The 20154-nt window shown below is 48.3% G+C and overlaps 1 protein-coding gene across 6 annotated transcripts in view; it reads left to right on the forward strand.

Annotated features, from left to right (window-relative positions):
* Positions 1 to 20154, forward strand: part of LOC131664074 (potassium voltage-gated channel protein Shaker) — a 1178399-nt gene that overhangs the window by 44892 nt on the left and 1113353 nt on the right. The window contains exon 2 of one of the 6 annotated variants that reach the window (XM_058934949.1): positions 11390 to 11528. The exons of the other annotated variants lie outside the window; for them this stretch is intronic. The gene's annotated coding sequence lies outside the window, so the exon portion shown is untranslated. The remainder of the gene's footprint in view (positions 1 to 11389; positions 11529 to 20154) is intronic. 6 annotated transcript variants of the gene reach the window in all.

Here is a 20154-nt window from a genome sequence, read left to right on the forward strand (position 1 = left end):
GATTCGAGGAGGAGCGACGACCTGTCCTGACGAGGCCCCCGCTGCTGCTGTCCTCAACGTCAGACTCGCCTAGTGAGGCGAGCAAGGCGCATTTGAGGCCCAGGAGACGGCCGCGTAGAGGACGGCACGGCCGGGAAACCACGAGCTCCTCCGAATCCGAGCCCTCCATCGCTGGAAGAACTTCCAGCGATGACGTAAGCGCGTGCCACCGGCGACGCCATCACCGGTGTCGTCGGGGGCGCGCACGTTTGGGCCATCGAGGCGCGCGCGGGGAGGAGTCGCGCGGCCGTTTGAATGGCAGGCCCGCCGATGCGATTTCGGCGTTTAGGGCCTGGAACGTGCGGTTCAACGGCGCCGCGGGATCGGGTGCAGAACGCTTCCTGGAGAAGTTGAAGCGCTGCGTGAGGTTATATAACCTCCCCGATCGTGAGGTGCTCCCGGCCCTGGATGCGATCTTCTCCGATCGCGCGGAGGTTTGGTTGGCGAACAACCTCGGAGGGTGGCGCACTTTCCATGATTTTGCGGTTGATTTCCACCACCAGTACTGCCGGACATTGGACCTCGAGGAGCTCTATTGTGAGCTGAGCCGCCGGATGCAGGGTGAGGATGAGTCAATCGCTGACTACCTCACCGCATTCCAGAGCATCGTGCGGCGGATGCGGCCTCCTCCGTCCGACAGACGGCAAGTGCGGTTGGCGATGGCCGGGTTGAACCCGGAGTATGGGCGCTACCTCCGAGATAGACCCGTACACGACCTCCGCGATCTCCGTTATTATGGAGATAGATTGGAGAGGCACCAGGATTCTGCCCCACCCACCTTCTGCCAAGGATAACTTGCTGGTGGAGGATGCTGCGTACCGAGGGAAGGCGAGGAAGACCCACGTTGCAGAGATTGCCGTCGAGGTCTCCCAAGCCTCCAAGGAGCAGCCGACCAGCAAGCCGAAGCAGAAGAAGAAGAAGAAAAGCAAGGGTGCCAAGTCCTCGGGAGCGCAGGTTTCGGGGCGTTCGTCGTGTGGCGGTTCGGGAGCTGAGGGGTGCATGGCGAGTGCAGTGATGCACCCAGCACCCGGGCGTTATCCCAACGCCCAGGCCCAGGGGAAGGTTGCCGGTGGGGGCACGAACCCGCGAGCAGCGCCGTCCCTGCAGGCTCCAGCGCGAGCCGTAGTCCTGCAGCAGGGACCAGGTGGCGCGAATTCTGGAGGTGGCCAGGGCCCATCCCCGTTTCGAGGTCGTTGTTTTGGTTGCAACGGGGAGGGACATAGACGGTCACAGTGTCCGTACAATGGTGGCCGCCAGAACGACCAGGCTCGCGGAGCACCTGTGTGCTACCGATGCAACCGGGTGGGCCATTATGCCCCCAGCTGCCCCTTCGGAGCCCCGGCCGAGTCGTGCCAAAACTGCCAGGCGCCCAATTGCACGTTCCGCACGTGCATCAACTGCGAGCCGATTCGTCGGTTGGCGGAAAACAGGCCAGCGGGGAACGGTGGCCCTACGCTCTCCGCCATAACTCGCAGCGGGCAGCCGGCGTGGAGCACAGCGGATGGGACCTACGAGTAAGACCCCAAGAAGATTCGGGGCCTGAGACGTGGGAATACTGGCGACAACTGAGTCGGCGACTCGAGAGCCGTTGGCAGGTGGCCGACGGAGGCGAGTCCCAGGAAGTGCGAGGTGAGCAGGAGAGCCCAAGGTCGCAACTGCGTGTGAGGCGACTTGCGAGCGAGCAATCGCAGGAAGTTGCCCCCGGTTGTCAGACCTTGCAGGGGTTCTTAGAGCGGACAAGTCAACTGCGTGGACGCGAGGTGCCGGGTACAGAGGCTTCCCCGTGCGTGAGAAACGCGACGAGAGAGCTGAAAGCCTCGTCGGTTCCGGCGGGGGTGGGCGTTGTGAGTGGCACAACGGGTTGCCCGGGCGCCTCTGTCAACGGAGATCCCGCAGTTGACATGGTAACGGAGAATCGTCCTCTGCTCATACTGCTCATCAATGGCAAGCCTTACAGTGCGCTGTTTGACACCGGAGCGCAAGTGTCAGTGGTAGGCTGCCGTGTCACGCAAGACTTCCAGGCTCAGGTGAGGAGAACTCCGGGAGCAGTAAATGGTTTCTCGGGTACATCAGTCAGTATGGTAGGAAAACTGAGGCTGGTGATCGAGATCGACACTGTGGTCCGGTCCATTGAGGCGTATGCGTGCGAGCAGGGATTGCAGTACGATATGCTCCTTGGACAGGACTTCATCCGTGCGTTTGGTTTCCGTATGGATGCCGAACACAATGCATGGAGTGTCGCAGGTCGGGAGAGTTGGCATGATTTTGCCCAATGGCAAGATGGCCAGGTGTACTTTCCCGACCAACCAGGAAAGCTCCAATTGACCGCGGAGGTAGGAGGACTTTCGGCACTGCAGGAGCCCCAACGACTCCAGGTTGAGACGTTGGTGCGGCGAGTGGTGCCGGAGAGGTCCCCTGCGCAAACGGACCTTATCGAGCACGTCATTGATGTGCAAGGTGCCAGGCCAGTTAAGACGCCGATGCGCAGGTACTCTCCGCAGGTCACGGAGCTTATTCGCCAGGAGATTCAGGACTGGTATCAGAAAGGAGTGATACGTCCGTCTCAGAGCGAGTGGTGCAGTGCACCGGTGGTCGTGAAAAAGCACGATGGTAGCTACCGTTTGTGCATCGACCTGAGGCCGGTGAACAAGACCACTCGGATCGATGCTTACCCCATGCCGGGGGTAGATGTGATTCTCGATAGGTTGCGAGGAGCCCGGTACATTTCTAAGATCGACCTCAAGAGTGCCTATTTACAGGTGCCCTTGCAGGAAGATAGTAGAAAGTACACGGCGTTTGGTGCGCCGGGTTGCGGGCTCTGGGAGTGTAACCGGATGATTTTTGGTCTGGTCAACGCTCCCGCAACCTTCATGCGCTTGATGGACGCGCTGTTCGGACCAGATTTCGAACCGCATGTATTCAAGTACCTCGACGATGTGATCGTAGTCACGGAAACGTTCGAGGATCACTTGGTGTGGCTCGAGAAGGCGCTGGAGCGCATGGTCCGGGCGGGGCTGGAGATCAACGTCGAGAAGAGTGAATTTGGTTGCTCCAGGGTCACGTTCCTGGGATACCTTCTCGACGAGGGTGGGCTGCGGCCTGACTCTGATCGAGTTCAGCCTGTGCTGGACTTTCCAGCCCCGCAGAACATCAAACAGCTGCGTTGTTTCCTGGATGGTACTCCAGGTTCATCGAGCATGAGTCACATCTGAAGGTGCCCTTAACGAAGCTGTTGCACAAGGGCGAAGCATGGCACTGGGACTCCGAGCAGCAACGAGCGTTCGATGCGCTCAAGCGAGCTCTTACGGAAGCTCCCGTGCTTGTGCGACCGGATTTTTGCCGGCCGTTCTATGTGCACTGCGACGCGTCGTCTTATGCACTGGGTGCTTGCCTGATGCAAAAAGACGACGAAGGGTACGATCACCCGATATGTTACGCGAGTCGCATGCTTAATGAGCACGAGAAGAATTACACCGTGTCCGAGCTCGAATGCCTAGGGCTGCTGTTCGGAATCCAGAAGTTCAGACCATACATCGAGGGCGCGCATTTTATTGCAGTCACCGACCATACGGCTCTGACCTGGCTGAAGAACAAGAAGGATCCGACGGGGCGTCTGGCCCGCTGGATCCTCGAGTTGCAGCAATGGGACTTCGAGCTGGTGTATCGCAAGGGGACACTCCACCATGTCCCTGATGCGTTGTCTCGTGGGTTTGGGAGCGACGTGGAAGCTGCAGCATTCGAGGTCATCAACGACCCGTGGTACCTTCAGCGGATGAAGGACGTGGTAGCTCGTCCACTTAAGTACCGCGGGTGGAAGGTTGAAGATGGAATGCTGTACAAGTACGGCACGAATGAACTCCTAGATCCAGTGACTCATAAGGAGCAGTGCTGGCGACTCGTAGTTCCGGGTGAGCATCGGGAACGTGTGATGCGGGATGCTCATTGCGAACCGTCGACCGGACATTTCGGACGCGAGAAAACGTACGATCGCATAGCGCGCGAGTACTTCTGGCCTGGCATGTGGTTTGACGTGCAGGGTTTTGTGCAGTCTTGCCCGGCCTGCCAGAGGTACAAACTAGAACAACGTGCGCCACAAGGTCTGATGAGCAAGCGTGTGGTGGAGCGTCCGTGGGCAGTGATTGCCACGGATGTTGTCGAACTGCCCCGCAGCAAAAATCGTTACAAGTACCTGGTGGTTTTCCAGGACTTGTTTACGAAATGGGTGGAGTTCAAACCACTGACAGTCGCGACCGGTAAGATGTTAGGATGTGCGCTCGAGGAACTTATTTTATTCCGGTGGGAAGTTCCGGAGTATTTGGTCAGCGACAGTGGTAAGAACTATTGCGGGGCGGACTTCATGACCGTACTCAAAGAGTATGGGATTGAACACGTGCCCTGCCCACCGTACCATCAACAGGCAGACTTTTGTGAACGTGCGATCAAGACGTTGAAGACCATGATCTCTATTTTTGTAGATCATGATCATCGCGACTGGGATAAGCACCTGCACGAGTTTCGGCACGCTATAAATACGGCGGTACAGGCGAGTACAAGGGTGTCACCGGCGTTCCTCAATTTTGGTCGGGAACCACGTCAAGCGAAGAGCCTGCGTAGGGAAGTAGAGGTGCGGGGCCCTTTTATTCGGTTGTCTCCTGAGGAGTGGGCGGACCGGCTGAAGCGCCTCAATGCTCTGAGGAGCCTGGTGGTCAGGCATATTGAGCAGGCGCAGGACAGGCAGAAGCGCCACTATGATCGTGGTCGCCGGTTCGTCCAGTTCCAAGAGGGAGATTTGGTCTTACGACGCTCCCACACTCTGTCCAACGCAGCGCTAGGTAGGAACGCCAAACTTGACCCTTTGTATATCGGTCCGTATAAGGTGCTGGAGGTGCTGTCCCCAGAATTGTATATTCTGACGACGGATAGCAAGAAGCAGGTGGACCGCGTACACATGAAGGAGTTAAAGCGATATGTCCCTCTGCGGTCGAACCGAGCGACAGCGTGTGTGTAGAAACGGCCAATAGTTTGTAAGTCGGCGAATGGTGGGTTGAGTTTTGCGTTTTTCAGTCGTGCGAATCGTGAGTGTTTTCTTTTTGTCGTCACTCTTGTCTATGGTGTGCTGGTATTGCATGTGGTCGTTGTGGTGTCCAGACAGAGGATTATGGGATGGGCTCTAGATTGGGTTGATTTGGTTGGTTACAGGTCCAGCAGCATGTCACTGGCGGACGAGATCCGCAAACTGGGAGCCCTCGTCGGGACGGACAGCGGGTCTGGAGGTGAGGGGTCGGCCCCGACCTCGACACCGAAGCCATTGGAAGGCTCCGCGGCGGGCAGTGATGCCGCTGCGGAAGCCAGACCGGTGGCCAACTCGGTCGTTGAGGTGAGTTCTGCGCGGTTCGGGGGGAGTGTGGCCTCGGTGGCCGCTGTGATGCCCTCCGAGTCCCGGGGCAGTGGGCCTTTCCCCGTTCGTGGGTCTGGCGAGCCATGTCCGGAGGTGGAGGACGCCTCCATGTCCGCGTCTGCTGGGGACGCGCTGGAGCTCGGCAGCGGAGCCGCGCAACTGGAGCTCGCGACGTACCTGGGGGAGGAGCCAATTCCCTTGGCGACTCCTTCCGGGGCGCCGTTTTCCGCTGTCCGATCTCTGCCGCGTGCTGAGCGGCTGGCGCGGGAACGCCGGGCCAGTGAGGCCTTGGTGGCCAGGATGGTCCCGGTGGAGGCCTCTCCACTAAGGGGTAGGTCGGAGTGGGACAATAGTCTCAACTCCGGCCCGGCTCGCCAGGCACTGCCGTTGCAGAGGGCGCTGGCCAACTTGGCCACCCGCGGGCCGCGGCAGGGAAAAATGGTGGAGCGCCTGTACGCGGACTCGCCCATGGGGCTCCGGACGGCACGGACCCGGGGTCTGCGGGCTCTCGTTGAGCCGCGCAACCCCGGTCTGAGCACCGAGTTACGGTGTCCGGGAGCCCGGAACGTGCTCCCGGCGATTCGGGAGGAGCCGCGCCCATCTCGCGGCCACTCGAGAAGGGATGAAATCGCTCTCGAGTATCGTTTCCTCCCGGCGTCGGGGGTACAAGCGGAGCAGCCGAAACGTGTGGCGCTCCCAACTGTCGCGACCGGGGGCCGGGGCCTCTACCCTTCCGCGGGATACGAGGAGGAGGCGATCCCTCAACCGTCCCGTAAGAAGAGGTCTGGGCGGCTGCCCGATTTCACCAGGGACGTAGAGTTCCGCTACATCGGTGAGAAACCAACTCCTCGACAGGAGGGGGTTCCTCAATCCCGATCGTCGGCGGGGCCGGACGCGTCCGGTGAGATTGGGTGCCCCCAGAAGGAGACGGTGAGGGCCGGTTCCCCACTTGTGGGAAACTCGGATTCGTCTCCACCCGCGGGACTGGTGGAGGAGGTCCCGTCGACGCCTCCATCCGAGGCTCGGGTTGGTCTGGTGCCGGAAGCCGCGACAACCGCGACACCTTCACCCACCCTGGAGACGGGTTTGTCCGTCCCCGCCTCGGTGTCGTCTTCGCGTCGGGTCGTGGGTGACGATGGCATCGTCTACCGCCTTTGCGATGACGGCCATTTTCGCCCTGTGACCCGAGCGGGGGGGCGGCGCGCGAGGAAGGGGGTTGAGGCCAAGCGGGTCTCTCCAGCGCGCACCGCGGTCAACCATCAGACCGCCGATGGCGCGCTGGCAAGCCGGTGTCAGCTGCCTCGGCCCGGGTCCGGAGCCGCTGTCGCCAAGCAGGGCACGCCATCGCCCACCTCAGTGGCGGCTAAGCGTCGGGCTCGACGCCGGCTTCAGGCTGAGATCCGGGCTAGGGCCGAGCGGGGCTCGCCAACCATGGAGCCGCCAATGCTCCCGACGGCACAAGCGGCGCCATCAACATCTATGGCGCCGGAGACGCCACTACCACCTGTGGCGTCGGTGACGCCATCACCACCATCGGTGTCACCCGTGCCGTCGGCGCCGAGGCCGTCCTCTCGTGTGAGGGCCCTGGCCTATCTTGCAGGGCTGTCCCGAGAGGATCGCCTGCGCCTTGTGGAGGAGGCTGGCCTAATATCGCAGCCTCCTGCCCGCGAGGGTGGCCAGTAGGTGAGGCCACGCGAGACCCAAAGTAAGTGGCGCTCTGAACCCCGCAATGACGCATGTTTCGTTTTCGGGAGTATCGTTAGGGGATGTCGTGTGATCCCCTGTATTTGTAGTTTCTTTTGTTGTCCCGTTATAGGTAGTGAAGACCCACCATTCCTGTTCGCTCGTGGTCAGCGAGATGCGAGGCTCCCCGGGCAGAATTGCCGTCCGGCCGAGTTTGCACTCGGGACCCAGCCCGGGTGTGACGCACGGACGATGAGAGCGGGGGATAGCTCCCGATCCTGGTACAGGATCGGTTGCTACGGGGGGGCTGTGACGGAGAATTTCGGCTTGCCGGCTTCTCCTTTGTCTCTCTCTCGTCCGTTCGTTGCGCCCGGGCTGAGGGTGTATTTGTATACACTCTCATGCTTACATTTTCTCTGTTTGAGGTGCGGCGAACGGGCATTGGCGGAGCTGGAGGCGGTTGACGAGGCGACGATCCGTTGCCAGGATCGTTATGCGTGGGGGCGAGTGGAATGGGGAGAGCGCGGCCGAGGGGGGGAAATCGGTAGTATCGTTTGGGCTGGCCGATCGCGTGTGCGCGTTTATTTTGTCGTCGTCGATTTCCGGTTTTTTTTTCCGTTGTTTTTTTTTGGAAGCGGTGCGGTGCTTCGCCACGTCGTTTATTTGTGGATGCGCACCCGGTGTATGGGCGCGCATCGGTGGTTCCATTTGGTGTGAGTGTGGAGTGAGTGGCTGGGTCGCGCCCAGCCAAGCCTTGCCGCCCAGCACCGGTGTGCGCGGGTAAGAGCGAAGCCCGTACCGCCGGCGCACGCGCGTTCGGCGAGCGAATCCGGCGAGCAGCTGAGCAGCAGCACCAGCAGCAACAACAGCAACAACAGGGGGTTAGCGGCGGACAGCTGCAGCAGCAACAACAACAGCAACAATATCAGCAGCAGCAGCAAGCCGCAGCCGTTGGCCGAGAGCAGCCATCTTCGCCCGAGGTCGTCATTGGGAAGGTCGGTGCCGGTTTTCTCTCTCTCTCTCTCCTTCTCTCGCTCTCTTGCATGTTCAGTGGTGCTCGCGGGTGCAACGGTGCAGGTCGGGCAGCGATGCCGGCCCCCGTTGCCGGGTGTTGAGGTCGCGAGTGCGTTCGCGGGCGCTTAGGCTTGAGCGGATTATCGGGCAGTGATTGCCGATAATCCGATTAAGCGGATTAGCGATTTTTGTATTAGGCCGATTTGCGAGACGGAGTGTGCGTGCTCCGTCTAGTTATTAATTTGTGTGTCTTTCTTTTATTTTCTTTTATTGTGTTTGTAATAATAAATTTGTAATATATATATTTGTGTCATATGTCACTGCGTCAACCCGTTCGCTTTCCGACTTTCCTTTGATTCGTGCGCGATTGGCACACACGCTCGGTGTGCCATTCAGTCGTGGGAGCATTCGTGCCTCCCGAGCCCTCCTTTTGATAAATATTGTGCGGACGGCCGTGAGCAGGTATTCTAACGAATAGTCGGCTTAAATAATTCCGTTCCATGGCATCCCTTGTGGGGAAGGCGCGACGCGTGCGCGAGTAGGATGATCGCGAATCGGTAGCGGTGACAAGTGCTTAACGACGCGTGTTGCGATTGTGGTTGTTTTTTTTTTCTTTCGTTTTCGTTTTTTTAGGATCGCCGGGCAGCGATCGCGTTGCGTCTGTCGCTCGGTCCCTTTGAGATGCCGTCCCCCGCAGCTGACGCGAATTTATTCATGCGTCGTTTATCCCGGCAACCGGAGTTACAGCACCTGAGGGCCAGCATCACCAGGGTTCCGCGGGAGGAACTGGTGAGGTATATGCGGACTCAGGGGCTGACTACAGAGGGTGGACTCCTGGTACTTCAGGACCGCGTCTTCCGCGTGTTCCTGGCGAATACGCGATCCGGAGCTGAGGTGCCCCTTCTCCCCTCTGACTTTATGTCGGGGCGCATCCCCGATCCCTCCTCTAGCGAAGCGCGCGATGTAGTGCCGGACCAGAGTTTGCGCGCACGGTTTGAGGATACTCTGGCCCGGAATCCCCTTTTCGCTTGCACAGGAGCGGGTGACGTGTCCTTGCTCAGCTCAACGGTCCAGGGGAAAGTGAAGCACTCTCCTCCTGGGCTTGGGCCGGTCTTGAGCGAGGACCAGGGCAACCGTACCCTGCTTGCGGAGGAAGTCCGGAGCGCCTCGACAGGCTCCGACTCCGGTGATACCGCGAGAGAGGCTGCGGTAGCTGCGGCGTTACAATATATATATATATATATATATATATATTTATATTTGCAATATATATATTGTCTATATATCGACTACCGTTGCAATATATATATATATATTGCAACGGTAGTCGATTCGATCAATCGATCTGTTCGCGATTCGGTAGCACTCGCGATGCTAGAGCGAACGATTAAGAGAGAGAGGGGGCGCGCGAGAGTTCAAAGTTTCAGTTAAGCCTCAGCTGTTACTCGTACTTACGAATGTACCGCCAATTAGTTTTGCCCGGTGTTTCACCGTTTTTGCACAAAAAGTTTTCCTGGGATTTTGTATACGTGTGCGAGTGATAGCAAGGAAGCTGATCAAAAGCAGCAGTATCACAACAGCAGCAACTAAAGCAGCAGATATTTCGAGTGAGGCAGCGCCGCTGTTCCCGCAGAAGCACCTTTAATTTCGTTGAAAAAACAATTACAGCTGATCACCATAATTGCATTTCAGGGTAGGTGCACCTACCTTTTTGTGCGCGACAAAATATTCACAAGATTATTTTTGTATTCGCGCCGAGCGTTAGATTTCCCGACAGAGTTTTGAATTCTCTCTCTCTCTCCCATATTATTGTTTATCATTGTAAATCCTATTCGCGTGCGTTAGTCTTTCCTCCATCAAAGACTGTAATTTTCTGGTCATAAACGATATTAATTTTATTCGTCGCATTAGGTTATTTCGTTTCCTGTTAGTTTAACGGATCTATCACCGGTTAAATTTTAAACCGATTTTATCTAGGGGATTAGTTGGAATAAACATTACGTCACTCATATCTAAGGTAGATCGAATGTCGCAAATCAAGTGACTTAAGGTGAGTTCAACTCTATTGGAAAGAAGACACTGGAACGAAAGTATCAAATGTAAAGGCGAATACACGTATACTCATACGTGTTTAACGGAGCGGCGATTAGCTCTGCATCGTGGGAGTTTGTACTTCAATAAACCCCGTTTTTACTAGCTAATCAACCACGTTACAATATATATATATTGTATATATATATATATATATATATATATATATATATATATATATATATATATTGACAGACCCCCACAGAACGCCAAAAAGTCGAACATGAGTGATTTCAATGGAAGTGGATATATAGGAATTGAATATTTTCCTCTCCACTTCTACTTTTAAAAGCATTATCATCTTTCTAATTTCTGAAGATAATGAATCCAAGATGGCTGTCTGAAGTCCATTTTTTTGCCTTTAATTACGATAAAAATGAAAATTTGGTGGTTTTTATTCTTATTGCAATAAATATATTTATAATCTGTCTTATATTTTAAATAAATAAGTAAATTTTATTGCTATATAAAATGTGTAATCAAAAATAGAAGAAATACAGCAATGAATATTATGTCTTTGTTTTAGAATATGAGAAATAGATTAGGATTTATTTATACATTCATTAGATAGTATTATTTGAATTTAATGTTTATAATAGTTGTCTTCAGAAATTTACTGATAAGTTCACGTAGGTGGTTTTGTATTTTCTAAATACGCTTACATGGCAATGCAAAATTTTATCCTGAGACCCGTATACCCCAATTTTTGTAAATATTAAGCCCTGTAACCTGTAACCATACAACTTCTAATCCTTTAACCCTTCAAGTTTACAATTCTCAATCCTTAAACCACAATTTCCTTATTTTTTATATCTGCCGTTGTATTTGTGGTCTGCAACTCCAAAAACTCATGTATACATTTTTTAGATCGTATCCGGTTAGTTATGAATTTGTTGGTTCAACATATTGGATTCACCATTTTAAATTTTTAAAATTTGACTTTATTTTTATGATCAGCATTTCCGAAAATTCGAACCCAAGTATATATTTTTACGAATGTATGTTTTATTGTTTTCATCAAAACAATGTGCAGTAGTTGAATTAAATACAAATTATATTGTATATCCAGTTGCGTATTAATCAAATTTTTTTCGAAATAGTGCTTTTGTAATCCTAGTTGTACGACTAAATAAACTTGTAGATATTTTAATATCTATGTTACAGATCGTGTTTGAACGGCGGATTAACGGAAAAGTATTAAAAATGTCGAGAATTCCTTGCAAAGATAAAGCAATCTACTTCTGTTATATTTGCGGTTGATTTGACCAATACCGTAAGGAAATAAATAATATCATTAAAAAAGGTATTAATAAATGCTATAATATATCTTTAAAAAATGAAGGCCAATCGTGGGTTCTTAATTCTCTTTATGAGGACTATAGGTGAACATTAAGAAAATGGAATTCCATTTTATCTAATGTTGTTACTTAACCGATAGTTTGAAGAGAGTCTGCGAATCACATATATGACTGTTACTTTTATAAATGTAATATTATTGGTTTTAACCATAGTACTAGAGGTTCAATTATATATCCTAGTATGGCTAGTATAACACTGGCACGTTACGAAAAAATTGGGCGAAACGAAAATGTAGTTCTTCAGCCAGAAGTCTCCAAAAAAATTGAAACAGTAGAAAGCTATACCAAAAGAATGATTACACAGCCAACAATTTTCAGACCCAGAGACCAGACATACTGTACCCAAAGGAATTTGATACGCTGAATCCAAATCTGGCCTCAGAATTATTCTATCACCCTAGGTTCCCGAGATATCCTAACCGAAATGTGCAAAAAACACTGTTTTTTGCGGGTTTTGAGGTCACATAGCATCTTGAATAAATTTTTTTTTCCAAAAATGGGCGACAGCATCATAAATGATCACTCATGCTTTCTGGAATCCATTTTTCAAATTTGAGATAGCTTTTTTTCTCATCGAGATATCATTGATTGAAGTTAAGTATTTTCGTAGTTTCGTAACAACGTTAAAACAGTCTATATTTCATATGTGAGCCTATAAGCCCAATTTAAAAGTATTCGTTTTCGATATATGGGTTTTTGAGGTTGCTGATTAAGAATATGAGGTCAGATTTTGAAAAGTTAAAATGGCGGTTTCAATATGGTGAATCTAAAAATTTATAAGTGATCACATTCGACCGAAAAAAATGTGAACATGAATTTTCAGGGAGGCTGATTACGAATATAAGGTCAGATTGTAAAACTTCAAAATGGCGAATTCAATAATATACTATATATGTTAAAGACTGCTTCGCACGCTAGGGAAATGAACTAGACTGTAGAGTTTTAACTGAAGTTTATTAACTAGATTACAATTAACTGTATGTAACCTTATTTACACTTGTGCTTGCTCCCCCAGAGCTGTGGGAATTCAAGTATAGTCTGACGAGTGGTTCTCGTTGGCGCTAGAGCAACTAAGCAGTTGCCATGAGGAGCTGGCAAAAGCGTCACCAACTACCTCGAGGGCTGGTGAGAGACTGACTGCTGCTATGCGAACTCGCTGCAAGGAACGAGCGTTTGCTTACACAGTCATCTCAGCGATGACTGAGGAGTGCTGCCATCTCGTGCCTGCTGACGTAAGCTTGGCATGACCGCCACATATAGGTTGCTTTAACGTTGTTTCGAAACTACGAAAATACTTAACTTCAATCAATGATATCTCGATGAGAAAAAATGCTATTTCAAATTTAAAAAATGGATTTCAGAGGGTAAGAGTGCTTCTTTACGATGCTGTGGCCCGTTTTTGGAAAAAAAATTTATTCAAGATGCTATGCAATCTCAAAATCCGTAAAAAAACAATGTTTTTTGCACTTTGAGGTTAGGATATCTCTGGAACTTTGGGCGATGGAGCAATTCTGAGGCCTGATTTGGATTCAGCGCATTAAATTTCTTTGGATACAGCTTGTCTAGTCTCTGGGTCTGGAATTTCATCAAATTTTGTCGGTCTGTGTTATTTATCAGATAGATGTAAACCTTTTCAATCAGAATGATCTCGATGATTTGATTCGACATTTAAATTGAATGCAAAATTTCCAGAAATTAGTCTGTTCCATGAGTTTCAAGGTGCATCTCATGCATTCTCATCTGAATTACATTCCTGAGAATGTTGAAACATTCAGTGAAGAAATGAATGAACATTTTCATCAGGATTTTACGGAAAAACGAACGTCATTAATAAGGTAGGTAATATGAGGAACGATGGCTGACTATTGCTGGTGCCTTTAAAGATATGACATTAATTCATTACAAAAGCATTTGACAAGAAACGGTCGTTCGATGGAAAAAGAAAACGTTTTCATTAAACAAGCAAAATCATTTGTTCGAAGCAGAGTAATTTATAAAAATACAGAAAAACTTAATAGTATATTTCTGCATAGAAAAGAAAGGCCGGGGTTATAGTATCGCAGGTTACAAGTCTCAAGGGTTATGGAATTAGGGGTATAAGAGTCGGGGGTTACAGCGTCAAGGGTTATAGGGCTTGAGGGTTAAGAAATTTGAGGTTTACGATTCAAGGATTATATGGTCGCACGTTATAGGACTCGGGAACTTAAAAAATTAAAGTATGAGAATTTGGTGTTATAGCCTTGCAGGTTACAGAACCCTGGGATTAAGGACTTTGGAGTTTAAGAGTTGAGGGTTATATGGTCGTAGGTTACAAGGCACAGGGGCTAAGAAATTTTTGATGTAAGGGTATAGAGTTATAGCACTACAGGTGACAGTGCTCAATGGTTACGAAAATTAGAATATAAGGGTCTGAAGATGTAATTCTGCATTGCTACATATGCGAATTTGGAAAATAGGCTGTGTTTTAATGTTATTCGGAAATGAATGAAATGCTTAATTTTAATCAATGATAACACCATGAAGAAAAGAGATATTCATAATCGAAAAATGGGATTCGGGTTTCTAGGACAAGAATACTTCTCTAAGATGGTTTGATCCGGTTAAAAAAAATTTATTCGCGACGTTACGTAACCTGGAATATAGCTAAAAATTGTTTTTTTGGCCCTTTTATGTTAGGATATCTCGAGAATCTTAGATAAAGAAACAATTCGGAGGACACATTCGGATTCAGCTCGTCAGAGTACTTCGTAAATATGTTGTCGCGTCTCTGGGTTTTTCCATTCTTGAAATTTTATCGACCTGTATAATCTTTCTTAAAACTAAAGCAATAAAAGAATTACATGAGGTAGCTGGAGGATGATTACCTCTCTAATTAAAACTTAACTTATTAACGCGTCACAAATAAAATAGTATTAATAAAAAGAAACTACGCAAGGTAACCGGCAAATAAATACCCTACTATTAAAACCTTATCAGTCACGTCGCACGTCTGCCTAAACCTACTTATACCAAACTTTCTCTTTCTCTTTTTCTCTCTCTTGTGGCCTTCATCTTCGGGCCTTCTCAGCCGCTCCCTTCTACAATTAACGGTAGTTGAAATAAAGGCGCAGTATTAGACGTACTCTTACTATACACTCAACATGACCACTACACCTAATCAAGAGTAGAAGGAAGAGGGAGAGTGGCGGATAGAAAACAGGCTAACTACTTGCTTTCATCAGATCCCATCCCAAGGCTAATGCTCGCACCTCAATGACCAGCCTAAGTCTTTCTTACCCCATCTCAACCGGCAACTAGCAACTAACGTAAAACACAGTTTAAACTTAATAATTAAGTCTTCAACTGACTTAAACTGAAAACTTACGTCTAGTCTGATAGTCATGAGGTCAGAACTCATGAGCAGATTGCTAGCGATCTCTATAACAGAGTTAATTTACAAAAATTATCTTCGAATCTAATTTAAAATTATGTTAAATACTTTTACTCCCGTTGAGAGAACAAGAACCAAGTGCATGAATCGTCACGCCAACCATATTAATTTTTACCATTATAGCTCGTTCCTGTGGTCCAGAGATTCCAGCTACCTTCTATATAAGAATTCAAAGATCTGTCACTGAATGAGACGAGGGATTCTCGCCGGAGCGCGTATATCCAGCCACCTCTTGTGTGACGGTTGAAAAGTTTACAACCCCCGAACGTTGATTCTATCCTTATTACTAGGGCAGCCGGCAGCCTGGAAGTCCAGAGGCTCCTTAAGGTAATCCCGTCCTGCACTTTCCTCCGTCGCTCTCACATGTGCCAGACCAACCATATAGTTATAACGATAGCGTGGGCAGTAATGAACAATTACATCAAACGGTCCATAGTTACGGCACACCGAACGACAAAGAGGTGGGTTCAAACAAGCTAATCGTTGGTGTGTCCCCGTTCAGCAGTTGAAACAATGTATATCCGTCCTCCCGTCTTGTCCATTCATCGCGACCTACGAAGAACCGAAATCGGTCCAGCAACCAAAGGTAAAGGGGTCGATTGAACCAGCAATAGCGCTAGCCGTACCAGTGCTTTACTATTCGCAGAACTGGTCGCATCATTCTAACCTCACTATCGCCATTAACTTCCCTCTCTCCGGGCATATCACGCGTCGTTTCCTCCGCGGCATACCCCATGATACTCGCCGATAGTATAAGGACGCTTGCCGTCTTTACACCTGTTTCCTCTGCTGCTCGAGGCACCAACGGTGCCTACCCGAACGGCGCCCTCTCGAAGTTGCACACGAATAGATTGAAACGCATAGAATGCTTTCTACCCGCATTTTAGGGTTCCTTGATCTCCTTCTTTCTTTTTTACTCTAATTACCTGACTAGAGTATAACGCACGAGACAGCTTCGTCGAACTGATTGGGATTAGGCCGGATCTGACCGCTACAGCTTGAACGGCTTGTAAGACAAGGGATGGTGGACGTACGATTATAGAGCTATATGAAGCAACTCCTGGGTCAGTACTATCTCTTCCTCTGATTGTGAGTGGCTCGAATCAATCACTATATCCAGTAAACCATTGGTGATCGACCGCAACGAGCAACTAATGAACCCTCATCTGATGACCGTCCGAGATGCATGACTACGATTAGCTGTCCTACCGGAGGGATACCGTGCCACGGCGCATTGGGCTCAATAGAGTTTCATCAAAGCCGCTTGCTTCAGACAGTGGGAAAACAATCTGTCTTGTTATCGACCTTATCCACGACTTCTTCACCGCTTAGCGTATCCAAAGCGTCATTAGTCTGAATACTGCGCTTCGTCATACAGTCTTATTCCACGTGCGCGTGGGTACAGCTAGACCGATCGTAGATCTCAGGTCTCTGTTACCTGCTAGGAGCAGCCTAATAGCATTCGTTTACGAATGAACTCTGAGGTGACAGTAAGGTTTAGTCTTCCACCACACCTCTTATTATCTCCGCGAACAACACCACGAGAAGTTGCAAGGGACTGGAGGTAACCTCGACGTTACCCGAGGCTGCTTGTCCCTTACCTTAGGGCAAGGCGACGGAGCTTAATACCTGACCTACCTCCATAATCTCGGCAACTTGAGGCAAAAGCACTAATACGACGGAATTACCCATCGTCCCCTCACCTGCAATCATCTCAGCGAGTCGATCAGACTCTCCGGACTCCTCCGTCATCATCTGACGTATATGAACTGTTAATAAAACCTTTGTAGAAAATAAATCAGTTCCTACATCTATTCTACTTGTACAAATTCAATGTATTTACTCTACGGGGTGGTATATAATGCTTTATTTTAAATATATGCACTCTAGCCGTACGATGTTTGCTATTCGGAGCTAATTCATATATCTCGAGCTAGTTTACCGAAATAATTTTAAACAGTTCGTTGTATTTTGGATCAAGTTTTACATTTTTACCTACCACTGCGTTCGAAAGCGTATGTACCTTGCACCAATCCAAATCGTCTACCTGGAATAGTTTCTAACACTTACCTTTATCCTAAAACTTTTGTTGCTTTTCCTGTTCCTCATCGAGATGTCGGGCTACGAAGTCACATAACGCGTTAAAACGCAGTAACTTATCTTTTCACGCTTTTGTATCTACCTTGATTACTGGTACTTTTACCTCCATTTTCCACCTCAAACTCTTAACTAGTAGCGGGTTTTTGCGAAAATTCAGAAACGCTGATAAAGCCTTCGTAGATGCATGTACCGCAACGTTAATACCACGGCGAAACTCATTTATGGCGGTGATTATTATCTACAAATATTGCGATCATAATTTTCAATGTTTAGTTGATACGCTCTACCGGATTACATTGTTAGTGGTACACGACGAAAAAAGTGTTCAATATCATATTATTACAACTTATTTTGAAATACCTTTTGAAATAAGCTTTCACGTTATCACTGACGAAATACCCGGACGTTTCCTACCTGAAGAGGATTAACTCTTCGAGCACGGCAACGAATACGAGATCGGATGTAGCCGGAGCTAATGAGACCTTTGCGTTTTGCTTAGGAGGCAGCTCTTTTAAATCACCGCGTAAATTAAGTCTACGTTAATACATCAATTCTAACAGAACTACCGATTCTGTCAAATTAATTTTATACTTAATGTTTTTTGCGTGTGCATTGCGTAATGATCTTCGCATCACTATTTTATCCCCATACGCTAACGATATAATTACGTCAAATAAATGACTTACGTAATGTAACGTAAGCAAAAAGATGGAACGTGCTTTAACAGTGATCTATGTAACTCGACACCTTACTAAAATATAAGAAATAAGTTCTTTATAAGCTCTATACAGGCGGAAGGCCGCTTTGCTTAAGCCAAGAAAATTATTAAATTATTAAATAAATTAAACTATTAAAGAGAGAAAGAAAATTATTTACCAGGAATTCACTTATCACGTAATAATAAACATACCGCAACAGCAAAATTTTTAATTACTAAATAGAGAAAACTATCAACGTTGCTGTGTCCACATCGGGCGTCAAGACGATTCACGGACGCATATTCGGTCACCTAATCCCTTTAGAAACACAGAAAAGGTTACTTGTATGCAACGAAAAAAACTCCGAAATTTCCAAAAACCAAATTCCTTTGCAAATGAAGGGTGCGAACACGATCTTTGCCCTTGGTATCCAAATTAATATATCAAGCTATCCGCGTTAATTGATATTAATTACCGACCAATTGCTCTATTCCTCACAAGGAATGCTATGTACTAAGACTCTCTATTGTTACTAATATTTTTGAAAGGAGTGGCGATAGAGGCATTCTCGCACTAAAATAATCGGTTGAACAGGCGGCAAAAAGAAAATTTATCAAAATGTGATTATTTCTCTTTTACTAACTCACAAAGAACAATATATGTACTTAAACCTTTGCGAACACAAACAAATAATCTTTCTTAAAACTAAGCCAATAAAAGAACTACACGAAATAGCTGGCGGATGAACGCCTCGCTACTTAAAGCCTATTAGCACGTTACAAATAAAATAGTATTAATAAAAAGAAAATACGCAAGGTTGTTGGCAACTGAATACCCTGCTTTCCAAATCTAATTTAAGTACCGCAGTCGCGAGTTGCTATAGAAGAAAGAGATCAATGAGAGAGAGATTTTAACCTATCCTTTTTGAATATTCTGCAGACAATGAAGACTTTTCCCAACAAAGTAGCATTGGAGCGCGTCTTCTTTCCTTCTATAGCGATAGATTCCTGACAAATAACTAACCAATATCTTGTTGTTTTCTATTTTGCCTAATTTTTTGCCTTTCGCCAATGATGAAGGCACATGTTGGGTTGAAAAAGATTGATTGTTTACGGTGATAAGAGACCTTCTCTTTTTCTCAAACGTAACTTCCCATGCCAGCGTATCCTTCCTATTCTATTGTGATCTGCTCGTGGTCACTGACTGACTTATGTTTTTCCCACTTAATCTACTTTTTAGACGGCACGCGATGCAGCTCTTATCGGTCGGACCGCACGCCTTCCCAAACCTGCTTAGCCTACAGGATTATATTCCATGATTAAATAAAGCTTAATCAATCTCTTCTGGCCTTCATTTTCGGATCTTCTTGATCGCTTCCTTCGGCAATCATCGGTGGCTAAAACAAAGGTACAGTATTAAATGCACTGTTACTATACGTCCAATACTGACCACTATGCCTTACCGAGAGTAAAAGGAAGAGAAAAAATGTAGGACAAAAGATAGACTAACTGCCTGCTCTTATAGGAGAAGACATGTCTACTGCTAGACAAAATATTGAACGAAATTATGACTGGAGCAGGCGACGATGTTTTGTCGTGCGCTGCTTCCTCCCCTTTCTCTGCTCTAGGCTGGCCTAGCAACCGACGTTGGACGCTCTAAGAGTGCGCCTAATGCAGTTTATTTTCTTCCAGCAGCCAATAGTGATTAATGAACCGAGAGAGTGGGCTCGCTAGGGTGACAACGAGCGAAAAAAGGAGAGAGTGAAGAAAAAGAGAGAGAGAGATAAGGGACCAAGTGTCGGTATTAGGCAAAGGTTTGGGGCAGGCACGCGACCGATTAGTGGCGTTGCGTGTCGCCGCGAAATTAGGTCAAAAACGGATGCGTCAAGCGTGAATAGGAGAGAGAGTTGAGCAACAGTTAGGGAAAAGTAGTGAGAAAGTTAAGTACGAGGTGTGAGTTAAGTAAGAAGCAAGCGAGCGAATAGCGAGTCAGTCAGTGAAAGACGTCAACGGCTGAGTCGAGTGCGAGAAGCGAGTACAACAGAGGTCGCGAGAAGGAGAGCTGAGTACGAGGAGCAAGAAGTTCAAGACGAAGCGAGAAGACGATGACGCGCATTCAAGAGGAAGTGGCCTACCGTTTCTCACAGGAAAGGAGGAGTCACAGCAGGATAAAGGTCAAGTGCTTTTCCAGAGTCTCTCTCTCTCTCTCTCTCTCTCTCTCTCTCTCAGACGTAGCAATCGTCCTTGCACGGATAACTATAAATTTTTATATTTATAAATTAACAAATTTGATAATTAATGAATTTTCACGTAGATTTTCTATTGTCCTATATGTACATTATTA

This window comes from Phymastichus coffea, unplaced genomic scaffold (assembly GCF_024137745.1).
Source record: "Phymastichus coffea isolate CEN01 unplaced genomic scaffold, Cenicafe_Pcof_1.1 PCOF00003, whole genome shotgun sequence".
Lineage (NCBI taxonomy): Eukaryota > Metazoa > Arthropoda > Insecta > Hymenoptera > Eulophidae > Phymastichus > Phymastichus coffea.